At 39.9% G+C, this 13,027-nt stretch overlaps 1 protein-coding gene across 9 annotated transcripts in view; it reads left to right on the forward strand.

Annotated features, from left to right (window-relative positions):
• Window positions 1–13,027, forward strand: part of NFIX (nuclear factor I X) — a 283,591-nt gene that overhangs the window by 4,316 nt on the left and 266,248 nt on the right. The window lies entirely within an intron of this gene.

The following is a 13,027-nucleotide window of genomic DNA, read 5'->3' on the forward strand; positions in this document are numbered from 1 at the left end:
GGTCTACAAGGAAATAAAAAAGCACTAAGTGGACAGGTTATATGGAGTAACAGTATGTTAGAAAGTAACAAGTGGTTTTATATATATATATATACATATATATATATATATATATATATATATATATATATATATATATTATTTTTTTTTAAACTAAAGAAATTACAGGGAGGAGTTTGTGCAGTAATAGGCAGAGCTATAATATATCTTATATTGGCTATTAAAAGACATTTTAATAGTAATTATAGCTTATAGCTGTAAAACTGTCCTCTATATATTGTGAGGAAGTTATCAATGGACAACTTATCTAATGATATAACTTCTTTACAAGTTGGCATTTCAGTACCACAGCAAATAATAAGTATGTATTACAATCCCAAAAGGCATCTAGGAGATGTCTGCCTCCAGAAAAATTGTTATATGTATGTTGAACTGTCAACATCACAATCTTAATATCTGACAATTCTGATAACGCCACAAAAAACCTTCTACAGGAGCCACAAAAATGACCACTGGATGTCGTTAAAGTGTCTTATGAGTAAGGGAACTAGTCCCCAGGCACACAAGATGCTAGTCAGCAGATACCTGTTTGTACGGGGTTCAATGTTCATTGGCCTTCTTACAGATTAAAAAGAAATCCATCTTACAAACTTGAGAAACCACTGCCAGGTAAACTCTTAAAATATGAGGTTTTGGCCCAACTAACCCCCACTTCTGTCTCTATTGTCCTAAACATTAGCATGACGCGTCGTTTGGATTAATGTTTAAGGACTTTTAATTTGTGACCCCAAATGGTCAGCTTTAGGATCAATGCTCACCATATATGGGCTAGTATTTTCAAGTGATGTGTACAACGTGAACATTTTTTTGCAATAATAACAACAGTGCTTTTATAAATGGACAAGTAATAATGGACAAAAAAAAATCTCAACGATCAAAGAAAAAGGGACAGAACCCTTTGCGCCACATTCAAAACGTTGTCAAAGTTAGCAAGAAAAATTGCAGGGGATTTGGTGCAGTTATACCTTCAAAGTGCTAATGAGGACATCAAGGTGATCACCTTTATTTGCCATTCTTGGTCTGTTTAATGGCTTGTAATGTATATTTTGTCATATTGAAGAACAACGCAGTTGATAAGGTCAAAACATTCCTTAGCATAATTTTTAGGGTTTTAAAGTATGTAATGTATCAAATCATTTCTTTCGATCAGTTCATCAATTTTGATTCAGTCTGTTGAATGGCAATACAATAGGATTTTTAATAGCATTACATTTTTTCCCCTTGATTTTTCAACCCAAAATACCATCAAATCAAAGTGGAAAACAACTCTGTGGATCCACCTGGACTTTGGTCTTCAATCTACTATATGACACCTATGATTGTTCCAATAGTTCTACAGTCCACCAAGCTCCTAGATTGCTGGCCAAATATTTTTTCATTTAGCATAAGCTGGTCCTGTTCCAAAAAAGCTTTCTTTTTTCCTTTGAATGAGGCAAAATGTGCTTATTTTCATGAGAACACATCATTTTTGGCCAACATAGATAATACCCTTCAGGCCAGCTCGTAAAATTAATGCTGAGCCTTTTTAATGAACATCTAGCAAATGTAAATCACAAGATATAATAATGGTGGAAAGAAGAAGAGACCAAGTTAGTGGAAAGAATAAGAAGTTGAAGCGTAAGAAAAGGAAAAGAAGAAGGTACATGGAATGAAGAGAAAACCTTGAGTTTTCAAATCGCATTGATGTACAAATAGATTTCAAGGGAATACCTTGGGTTGATAAAAAAAAATAAAATAAATAAACTTAGAAATATATTTGTTACACAAACCAATTTGTACTTAGACTTTTATTAAAATGATCTTTGTATTTCAATCTGATTTTCTAAAACTACAAAAAAATTATAACATTGCTTCCATGTAACCATGCCAATATTGGAGGCATTCAGTGCTCTATTTTGCGTAAAGAATGCCACATAAATTTTTTCTGGTCACGTGATAATGCTTTTCAGATTAAAACACTGGGACTGATCCTTTGACTAACGCCAGCAGACCCTCTCATTTAGTGCTCGGGAAGTAGAAAGTGACTGGAATGCATATGTCAGTTTTTACAGTACAGCAGCAGGTAAAACTGTACAATTAATGTTTTATAAAATCAATCCAATGTACATAAATAACCTGGAGAACTTTTTTTAATTTAAGTAGAGGTATTTTTAAAAAAAAACAAAGCTACTGGTGAGGTGGAAAGGGAAGACCAAGGAATTGGAGATGAAATAAAGACTTAGGTGATGGAACGAAGAAAACATAATGTAGAAGATGAAAAGGGAGAGCTGAAGGGCTGAAAACAAGACAAGTGAAGTGAAAAAGAAATAATATGAGTAAAAAGAAGACCTAAGGTTGGAACTGAGTAAAAACTGGGGACGTGGAAAGAAAAGGAGACCAGGAGGTGAACAGAGGACAATCAGTAGGTGAAGTGACTTGGAAAATGGAAAGAAAGAGAGATCAGGATGAAAAAAGCAGAAAGTTTAAAGGGCATGAAAGGTGACAAAAAGAGACTGGTAACGTATAAGGAAGTGAAGGTGTGAATATGAAAAGGTAGAAAAATATGAGATTAGACAATGGCCTCTATGAATGCACTGTATTTTTCAATTCAAAAAAGATATATTAAGAAGCATAATAAAGTAGATCAAACCAACAAGGTAGATGATATTGTTCCTGACATTGTGGCATTTCATGGTATATCCTTTATTAGCTACATGAACCATTCTGCTTGAGGTTGAAAATTTTATACATTAATTCTAAATAGATGAAGTGGTTTGAGCTCTAAATTTACACTAATTGGGCCCATATGGGTAGCCTGTGATATTCAAGGCTTTCAACTATTTATTGTGATAACTAAAATGGAAGATGTGGTCCTACAATGACCAGAAAAGGCCATGTAAGCAGTTATTGGATGGCTACTGCTATTGCACCCGCAATATGTAGATATACAGCATACTTGCCAGTTGACCAGGTCAGATTTATTTAGCAGCTATCATGGATGACTGAAATTTGGTTTATATGTATCCAAGTCATAGTCAGGGTGGGCAGATTAATATATGTGTGTAAGGGAAGCTTTAGTCCACTGTTGCTAGAGTTGGTGAGGAACAATATGTTTTTGAATATAGCTAATGTAATAAAAAAACTATAAAAAGAGATAGCAACTTTATTTGTTCTTGCATTGTTAATGGCATTTGTGCTTCTGATAACACTCTGTAGCCTTCTGAAAAGCATCTGTGGGTGTGCCATATTTTCCCACATGCTGAAAAACATAGAGCAGTCTATCCGCGCCAATTACTTGGACATGTATCCCACACAACATGAAATGTTGATAGCGTATGCACATTTTATTAACACAAATCATTTCACATACATTTTTTAAAAGGAAGCCCGCCCACCTTTGACACCAATGTCAAATGTCTCGGCAAATGTGAAGAAATTGCCAGACTCCAGCGTGTCAAAATATAACTATATGAAAGATTTATAAATAATATAATTTGCAGCAAGCTGAACATGAAACAAATAATACATGGAGATGTTAGATCTGATTTTTTTTTCATCAAAAACTGAGGGGTTGTATGCTGCTACAATGTCTTTGTGGACAGATAGAAAAGGAATATACTGGGGCTGGAGAAGCTAAATCCATAGCACCTCACTTTAATTGTTTTGGGGGGAGGTATGCAATACCAAACACATAAGTTATTTGGAGTAGTTACCTGCAGGAGGCTACTTCAGGGTGGCTTGATACTGTGCTGAGAGCATTAACAGTAGCTGCTGTCACTGAGAAAAGTTGCACTGCTCACCCACCCCCTTCTGCCTTCTCCACCATTCTTTTTGCTTGTATTACTATTCTCCCACAATGCCTCTCGTGTGAATGGACAGTGAAGATCCTGTCATTCAGTTGCTCCTCCTTCATTCACAGAATACTATGCATTGTGGGAGAGTAGTAAATAAGTAGTAGTAGTAGTAAGTTTTGTAAATGGCAGAGAGGGCAGAAGGGGGCGGATGAGTTGCTCAACTTATCTCAGTAGTAGCGAATGCTGTTAACCTTCATGGTGCCAGCAGATATCTGCCCAGGGCGGTATCCAGCAGCACTGAACAAAAGATTTTTACCAGAAGCAGTTGCCCGCAGGTAATGGGATGCATACCATTACAAACAGATAAAAGGGTTGTTTTACTAAAACGGGAGAGTTCAAAATATGGTGCAGCTGTGCATGGTAGCCAATCAGCTTCTAACTTGTTCAATAAAGCTTTGAGAGTTTTAGTAATACAACCCCAATATGTTTGCTGTTGCATGCTGAAAACAAAATACTAAACTTTAGCTTTAAAGCATTAATAAACTCAAAAACAAACATTTATTATATTGCAGCTTAAAAATTCTTAGGTTTTTAAGGATGAGCAGTTTCCCTGGGAATCCACGGGCAGTAACATTATAGCAGGCCAATGGCCCAATCAGCTGTGGAATTCCCTGCATCCACTCAAAGAACAAAGGGCAGGGATGCTGGTGACATCATTGACCTAATATGGCTACATGGCCATATTTGGGTAATGATATTGCCCAAATATGGCCATGTGGCCATATTAGGTCAGTGCTGCTGCTGGTCACTGCTGGTCATGCATGTGTACACAGCAGTGTGTGCATCTGTGTGCCCACTACATAGTGTGTGCAGGAACCTGCGTGCATGCTTGTTGTTGGCTTTGGTGCCAGTCAGGTCATTTAAGTGAAGCATCTGCATGGGCTCAGTGCTCGCTTTTCTACACCACTACCTGTAATCTGGACCTGAGTTTCCTGATTGACATACTCCTGCTTATCTTCCTGTTTCTGACCATGACCTGAACCTTGACTACGCATCTGTCTACTATGTCTGTCTCTGATCCACCTGCCCATTTCTGACTTTTGCCTGAACTCTGACTACTTACCTGCTGCCACATTTGTTCTTGATCCACCTCTCTGTTACCGACCCAGCATTTGCCTGCTGTTCCTGTGATCTTCCTGCCTACGGTGCATCTTCCTGCTGTTCCTGAGACTAGTCATCCGTATGCCTATGGTGCATCTTCCTGCTGTTCCAGTCTCTCCAACCTATTGGCACCTTCATCCAGCAGACCAGCTAGGCTCTATTCTTGGACCCCTTCTCTTCTCTATCTACACCTCCCTTGGTCACTTGATAACCGCCCACGGCTTCCAATACCACTTATAGGCTGATGACACCCAAATCTATCTGTCTACTCCTCACCTCACTGCTTCAGTCTCCTCTCACATTACTAACTTACTAACTGACATATCATCATGGATGTCGCACCACTTCCTTAAATGAAATCTCTCTAAAACCAAGCCATTAATATTCCCCCCTGGCCCGTGTCCCCTACCATGACTTTTACTTTAAAATCAATAGTGCAACTATCAGTCCCTCCCCTCACGCCAGGGTGCTAGGTGTAATCCTAGACTCTGACTTGTCCTTTCAGCCCCAAATCCAATCGTTGTCAAAAGTTTGTAGAATTCACCTCTGTAACATCTCTAAAATTCACCCTTTTAACAAATTAAACCACCAAGCTCCTCATTCACTCCCTCGTTATCTCTCGCCTTGAGTATTGCAACTCCCTTCTCATTGGCCTGCCTCTCCATAGGCTATCCCCTCTTCAGTCTATCATGAATGCTGCTGCCAGGCTTATCCACCTTACTCATCGTTCAGCATCCGCCAACCCTCTCCTCCAATCCCTACACCTGCTCCCAATTGCCTAGTGAACTAAATTCAAAATACTAACCACAACATACAAAGCCATTCACAACTCTGCCCCGAGCTACATCACCAAACTTGTCTCCAAATATCACCGAAACTGTCCTCTCCTTTCCTCCCAAGACCTCCTACTCTCAAGCTCCCTTGTCTTCTCCTCCCATGCTCCTCTACAGGATTTCTCCAGAGCCTTTCCCATCCTCTGGAACTTGCTACCTCAACCTGTCCCCTACTCTTGCTACCTTCAGGCGTTCCCTGAAAACTCATTTCTTCAGGGAAGCCTATCACGCCTCCAACTAATCTTTTACCACTTCCATCAGCTCATTCCCCACAGCTACAACTTTTTATACCACCTGCCCCACCCTATTAGATTGTAAGCTCTTTAGAGCAGGGCCCTCTTAATCCTCTAGTATTTTATTGTATTATAACGGTATTGTCTCCTTTTTATATTGTAAAGCGCTGCATAAACTGTTGGCGCTATATAAACCCTGTATAGTAATATAATAACTCTGTGCCGTTGCTTCACCAGTTGGCTCTGTGTAAGATCGCTGGAAGATCTCTGTCAACATATTTCTGTATTTGACCTAGCTTTGAAAAACCTTCAGGGGGGCTATGTCCAGTTAGAGGGCCACACCCAGTCACTTTTCACCCCCTCTACTCAGTACAAGCTCATCCATAGACACTGCCAGCCACGCTTGAGGCAATAGCTGTGACTGCAGCGATAATTTTGTCCCCTAAAGTACGAGTGCCTACTCCTGAGAGTTGTAGCAATCAAAACAAATTTAGACCTTCTCAAAATTCCTGCCAACCTTACTTCACTCTGCAGCCCTGTTCCTTCTCTCTAGAATCAACCAGAGAGGGATAATCTCTGTATTATAAGGTGAACCACAGTCTTGGGGACATTGTCTTCTGGAACAAAGCAACCCTATCTTGCTAACAGTGGCTACCTTCTTTGAAGCCATGGCACAACATCATGATGATCTTCAATGATTAGCTACTGCTGAGTCTACCTTTCACTCTCCTTATCAAGGTTGTAAACCGGTAGAGCACTGTGTCACTGAATTCAAGTACTGGAACTCTGATACCAGCTAAAACAATATGGCCCTACCTTACCAATTATGTCTGGGTCTTTCAGAGTTTTTAAAAGATGAACTTGCATGAGTATGGGTTTCAGACTCTCTGAAGGGACTTTTCCATCTGGCTTGGTTGAGAGAATGTAGAGCCGAAATAAAGAATAGCCAGTTTAGAGCTACTTTGATGTAGCTAAAGATATCAGTTTTTCCAGGCTCTGTTTTAATGGGACCAGCCCCACTAATCAATGAAGCACCAGCTCCAATGCAAATGGATCTTCTATAACCTCCACTCTGCCGCTGGCAGAACAACCTCTGCTTGTGCTGTGGGGATATTGGCCATTATGCAGGGAAGGGACCTGTCCTGCAAAGATCCAGTAGGTTCTTGTCCATTTCTTCTGTTGGCCAGCCACTTGTGACTGTCAGATCAACACATTTTGCTCTTTCCATCTCTTTGCAGTTTCATCCAGGTTTCCACCACAGACTCTGGGGCTTGTAGCTGTTTTATTGATTTAATATTTGTCTTGCAGCAGCGAATACATCAGCCCAAGTTACAAGGATTCTCTGTCAATTCAGTGGTTGGCTCTCATATCAACTCTGGCTCTGTCACACAAGAAACTGTTCCTCTACCATCCGTTATATCTCCCAACTACAAAGAATGCTGTGTCTTGGTTGTCATTGCTCTGCTTTCATTTCTTATCATTTTGGCCATGCTATGGCTGCAGGCATATAATCTGTGTATTGACTGGAACTCAGCATTGCCTTCAAGATTTGCCTGCTTCATCCTCACCTTTTCCCTGCATGGATCATGACACTTAATTACAAAATTCCATTCCCGTGGTCTATCATGATTTTCTAGATGTATTCGATAAACAAGGAACAGATACACAAGAACTACCACACAGGACATATGGTTGCCCAACTGAATTATTTCTTGGGGCTGAAATTAGTTTCAGAGAGATTTTTCCCTCATATAAACCTGAACTTGAGGCCCTGAACAAGTACATCAGTGATGTACTTAAGGTTCGTTTGTCCTTCTACTGCTTTGACTGGGGCAGGAATTTTCTTTGTAGAGAAGAAGGACCATTAGTTTTGCCCATGCATTTATTATAGGAAACTGAACAAAATTACCATCAAAAACTGATATGCACTCCTGCTGGTACCTGAGCTGTTTCAACAACTCATGCTAAAAGTTTTACAAAACTGGACTTGTGAGGTTCCTATAGCTTGGTGCAAATACATGGAAGTGATAAATGCAAAACTGCTTTTCATGCCCAATTCAGACATTTTGGAATATTTGGTGCTACCTTTCAGATTATGTAATGCACAAACTACAATATTGGTGCAAATTTAAAAGGTAGAATATACAATTTTTGGGACTGATCATTTCCACTGAGGGCATTTAGATGGATCTTAGAAGGTCACAGCCAATCCCAGGCAGCCCTAGCTTGTAAGAAAGGAGGTTCAACAGTTCAACGGATTTGGTATTCTCCTTAATTATCACTTCTATCACACAGCTCACCAACAGTCATTTTCATGGGACTCCGGAGGCTCAGATAGCATTCGACCAGCTTAAAACTTTAATCTCATCAGCACCAGCTTTGAATCATTTGGTTGCTGCCCTGCCATACATTCTTTATGTGGATGAACCTGAGAATGCAGTCAGTGCAGTGCTGTCACAGCATCAGGGTCCAAAAGCTCTGATGTACCCAGTGACCTTCTTTTCTTATAAACTAACCTCAGCGGAAAAGAACTCTGATGTGAGAGACTGGGAACTTCTGGTAATTAAAACATCAATAAAAGAATGAAGATATCTTCTAGAAGGGGCAGCCCACCCAATATTGATATTTACAGATCACAAGAACCTTGAGTATTTGAGAACTTAATGTTTGAAACTATCCCAAACTAGATGGGCATTATTCTTTTCACACACTTACCGGCTGGGGTGTAGGAATAGCAAACCATTTTGTGTGTTTTGGGAAACTGAAAAAGCACCCTCATCTGATAACATATTGTCTTCTAGGAAGTTCTATACCTGCAAACAGACCTTGTATTCTAAATGAAACAAGGACCTTGGGAGAAGTATGCAAACCCAAGCACATATTATATAGGGACATCATTACATATGAAAGACAACCTGCCCTGGTTTGAGAAGAAGATTTTTGGACCGAAATCTGTTTTCAGACTTAGTCATGATCACCACCGGGTGGGGCATTTTGCGGTACATAACACATCTAATCTGGTTCGATGCTCGTTCTGGTGGCCAAGTCTTGGGGCTGACTTTAGGAACTATGTTGATGCTCTTATCACATGGATACAAAATAAAAGTAACAGGACCAGAATTTTTACCCATGAAAAGGACCCCCTACACTGTATAGAAGACTTGAAAATCTGTGAAAGAAATTGTAAAACTCCATGGGATCCCTAATAACACTGTATAAGGCCAAGGGGACCTTTAAATATTAAACTGTGTTTTCTTCTCAGCATACCATCATCAGTGGGCAAACGGAAAGAAGCAGACATTGGAGCGGTACTTTCACTGTTCTTGTTTTGTTAATGCCACTGGCTGAATTCACTGGTCACTAGTATTGCCAAAAAATGACTAGTCACCTGCCTGTGGTCTACCTGCAGCTGATATTTTCCCCATTAGTAACTTACAATGTCTTGTTCTGTACTAAGTCTCTGTGAGTAGACTGTGTGGAGACATCTTTTTAGAGGCCGGGCTTTGCTTCTTCATACGACAACTGCCCCCATAATGAAAGAGTGATCTAAATACTGGTGGGGATATTTAAGAAACAGTAGAAAAGTTGGGGAAAGCACAGATCCACAGAATGAATGAAGTAGAAGCAGGGAGATCCTTGCACTGCAGGTCCTTAGACACAGCTTTCTCTCCAGCAAGGAGCACAGTAATGTCATCTCCAAATTTCATGAGACTAATGGTCAGAGGCAACAGCGCCTTAGATGATCTCACACTGCATGTATACAACTATGAGCCTGTAGGCACAGGAGTGCCTAGACACCCTCACATGCACTACCATTTTTCATGGGGAATTTAATGCAAAAGGTAGGGTACTTCTTAGGCACAATTACGTTTTTTTTAGATGTTCCCTGTAAGATAGCAAATATTTACTTTTTGAGTTCAGGCCCATTTTAATAGCCACCAACCAGATTCCTACTTTTTTGGCATAATAAATCAGACTGGAGAAAAGGGAAGTTACATGTGCTGAAGAAGAAGTCCCCCACACTCCACTTGTAAAATACACTATGAAGTCTAACTGCAGTGGATGTGTAGAACTCAAACAAAAGTGAATTCCATAGACTTTCCAACAGTTGCATGATTTGCTGGCTTGCATTCAATGCTAACTGATTTCACTCATTGTTCAGGATTGCTCTAGCACTCTAAACAAGTTTGCTACAATTTGCTACACTCTTGAGAATTGGTGAGTAAGTGGTAGCAGCAGTTCAGCTTGCTGGGTTCTTTACCCAGTTTAGATGGCAGCAGCAGAATTTCAGAGCTCACAGTAAATACCAGTCAGGGTTAGGGTACAAATTTTCTGTCCATGCCAAATCTTCTGCTGTGGAGATGTAAGCACAGGAAACAAATGTAACAAAGATTGAAAAAAAAAAATCCCACAGGATCAATCTTTACCACTGTCTGCCTATCCCTCTAATAGTGGCCCACGTTCAATAAGAAATGGGGGAAGGCCAAGCTGTCTTCAAAGCTCATGTTGAATTTAAGCTTAAATCCAGCTGGGTAGATTGTCAAAATAAACTATGACAAACACACCTGTTGCAGAATTGCTACTGCTACTACTAACAGATCTCAAGGAAAAAATATAGAAGCCCTTAAGCTCCCTTCTTCGTTGCTACAAATACTGGGAAATTATTTTTCAGTTCATCTTATTTAATTACCAAACTGCCACATACTAGTTGAACGTTAAAATTGCAGTGGAAATGCTTGCTCTGCAATGTATTATTTGGGTTTACAGAACACGAGAACTCAGTGTGGACATTACCACTTTGTTGTGCAAGTAGTCCAAAAACCAGGCAAGGTTGGGGACAGTGACACAGAAATAGAAACGTAGAGTCAGTTGTCAATTGGATTAAACATTGCCCCATCATTAAGTTTAGTACCACATTGTTGGTATCAATGGGAGGAACTGTGCTTCATCATTGGTGTCAGTGGGAGCAATTATGACCAATCGTTGGTGTCACTATGAGGAATAGTCTCCAATATTAGTGGGGTAAATAGTTCCTAAAGGGCCAAATAAAAGCAAGCACAGGGCCACATCTGGCCTGCAGTCCGTAATTTGGAGACCATTGATTAGACTAGCAGAGGTAAGGAATGTCAGCAATATATGCATTACAAATATTTTAGCAGGTGAAACAGTTATCTAACAATTACCCAATAACCTGGCTGTAAAATGAGTAGAACCTGATGAGAACCTCCAATACTGTTCCCATTATCTACATACAAACCTATCATTGGAAGCTTCCCCACAAAAAGACAAACATTTCTGTGCAGATTTTTTACCACCAGTTTTTTAATGTATGGTATGTTGGCATAAAATTCTAGCATTGCTGAATACTATGGCATGGATCTATTCTGGCACAAGAAATATGGCAATTAAGAAGATGATAGCTGTTGCAAGATTACATTTAGTGATAAAGGTGTTTATTTACTAAAGCTAGAGAGTGCAAAATTAGTCACAATTCTGCATAGAAACCAATCAGCTTCCAGGTTTTATTGCCAAAGCTTAATTGAACAAGCTGAGGTTAGAAGCTGATTGGTTTATATGCAGAAATGTGACTCATTTTGCCCTCTTCAGCTTTAGTAAATAAACCCCAAAGAGTCAGAAATCAGGGTTAAGGTTTGTGTTTGGGGGTTATGGATGAAAGAGTTTGGTACAAGGTTGAGTTGAGGGTTGGGGTAGTGGAGGTTTACTGTTATCAAGTTGAGAGGGTAAAGGTTATGGAATAGAGATTGGATGAGGCTTAAAGTTTAGGAGAAGTGGAATCTTCAAGGCCATTTTGTTTGAGGGCTTAGGATGACTTTCAAGGATAGATTAGGGTCTACAAGGTGGTTTAGAGTTAGGTTAAATTGCTTAGTTTTAGGGTTTTGGTTATGATTACTGCCATTCTAAAATATTTGCTATAGGCATCAACATGAAATAAACATGGTTGTCAAAAAATTTAGTTCTTGGTACAAAAATTGAGGTGCCCAATATGATTGTTGTTGTTCTCCCACTCTATAAACTTCCACTGCAGTTTTCAGAAGCCAAAAATGAACATATAAAGCCCAAGGCCCCAATTGCACACCGTAGGCCAGGCAAGAGTGTAGACAAGAGCCTCATAACATGTCAAGGGGTCCAGCAGCCACTTTACACAATGGCTTGGTAAAATCCCTAAGCTCAGAAGAGGGTTCCAAAATAAAATCCTCTCTTTGGTTAGCTTACGTCTTTAGATATCCATGGTTTGTTACATGATTTTTTGCTACATTATATAGTAGCCAGGCTCGGTCTGTAGTCATGTGTCTAAGTCACAGCCGCAGCTTGCTCCCCCCTCTTTTTCTCTCTTTTCCCTCTCCCTCTCCTCTGAGCGTCTGTATTTGTGTTTATTTTGACAAGACGTGCCCCCCCACTTGTGCACGCCCCCTCCCACTGATCTCCATGTGTGAAAGGAAAGATTAATCCCAGCCAAAATCAGATCTGGACTCTTAATTAATTACTGTGGAAGAGCTGGAGTGAGCCGCGCTTTATAGTATTACAGAGTATCTCAGAGCAATAGGATTGAATCGAAATGGTCGCCGTTAATATTACGAGCCTCTGTTTTCATAGTCGAAATATATGAGCCCACTCTGTGTATCAGGGAGGACAGTACTCCACTGTGTAATGTTAAATGCTTTTAGCAAAACTAGTCGCTATGTATTTTAGCAATGGGCTAACACTTTGGCTTTAGAGGTCTCACGTGTGGGCCAAACCATTCAACAACCTTATTTATCCTGCTGGAACTTCAGTGATGGGATCTTTGTGCTGGTGGGCCTGCACATCTGCTGTTGCCATTATGAAGGGGTCTAACCCTAACTGGAATTTAAACTTATTTTATATTATGGAGAATATAAAAAGAGTTGTGAGAACACCCAAGGGTAGTATGGAACAACTAAAACTCCAAGGAGGGAAGGAAGATGGC

The sequence above is a fragment of the Aquarana catesbeiana genome, linkage group LG03 (assembly GCF_042186555.1).
Source record: "Aquarana catesbeiana isolate 2022-GZ linkage group LG03, ASM4218655v1, whole genome shotgun sequence".
NCBI lineage: Eukaryota > Metazoa > Chordata > Amphibia > Anura > Ranidae > Aquarana > Aquarana catesbeiana.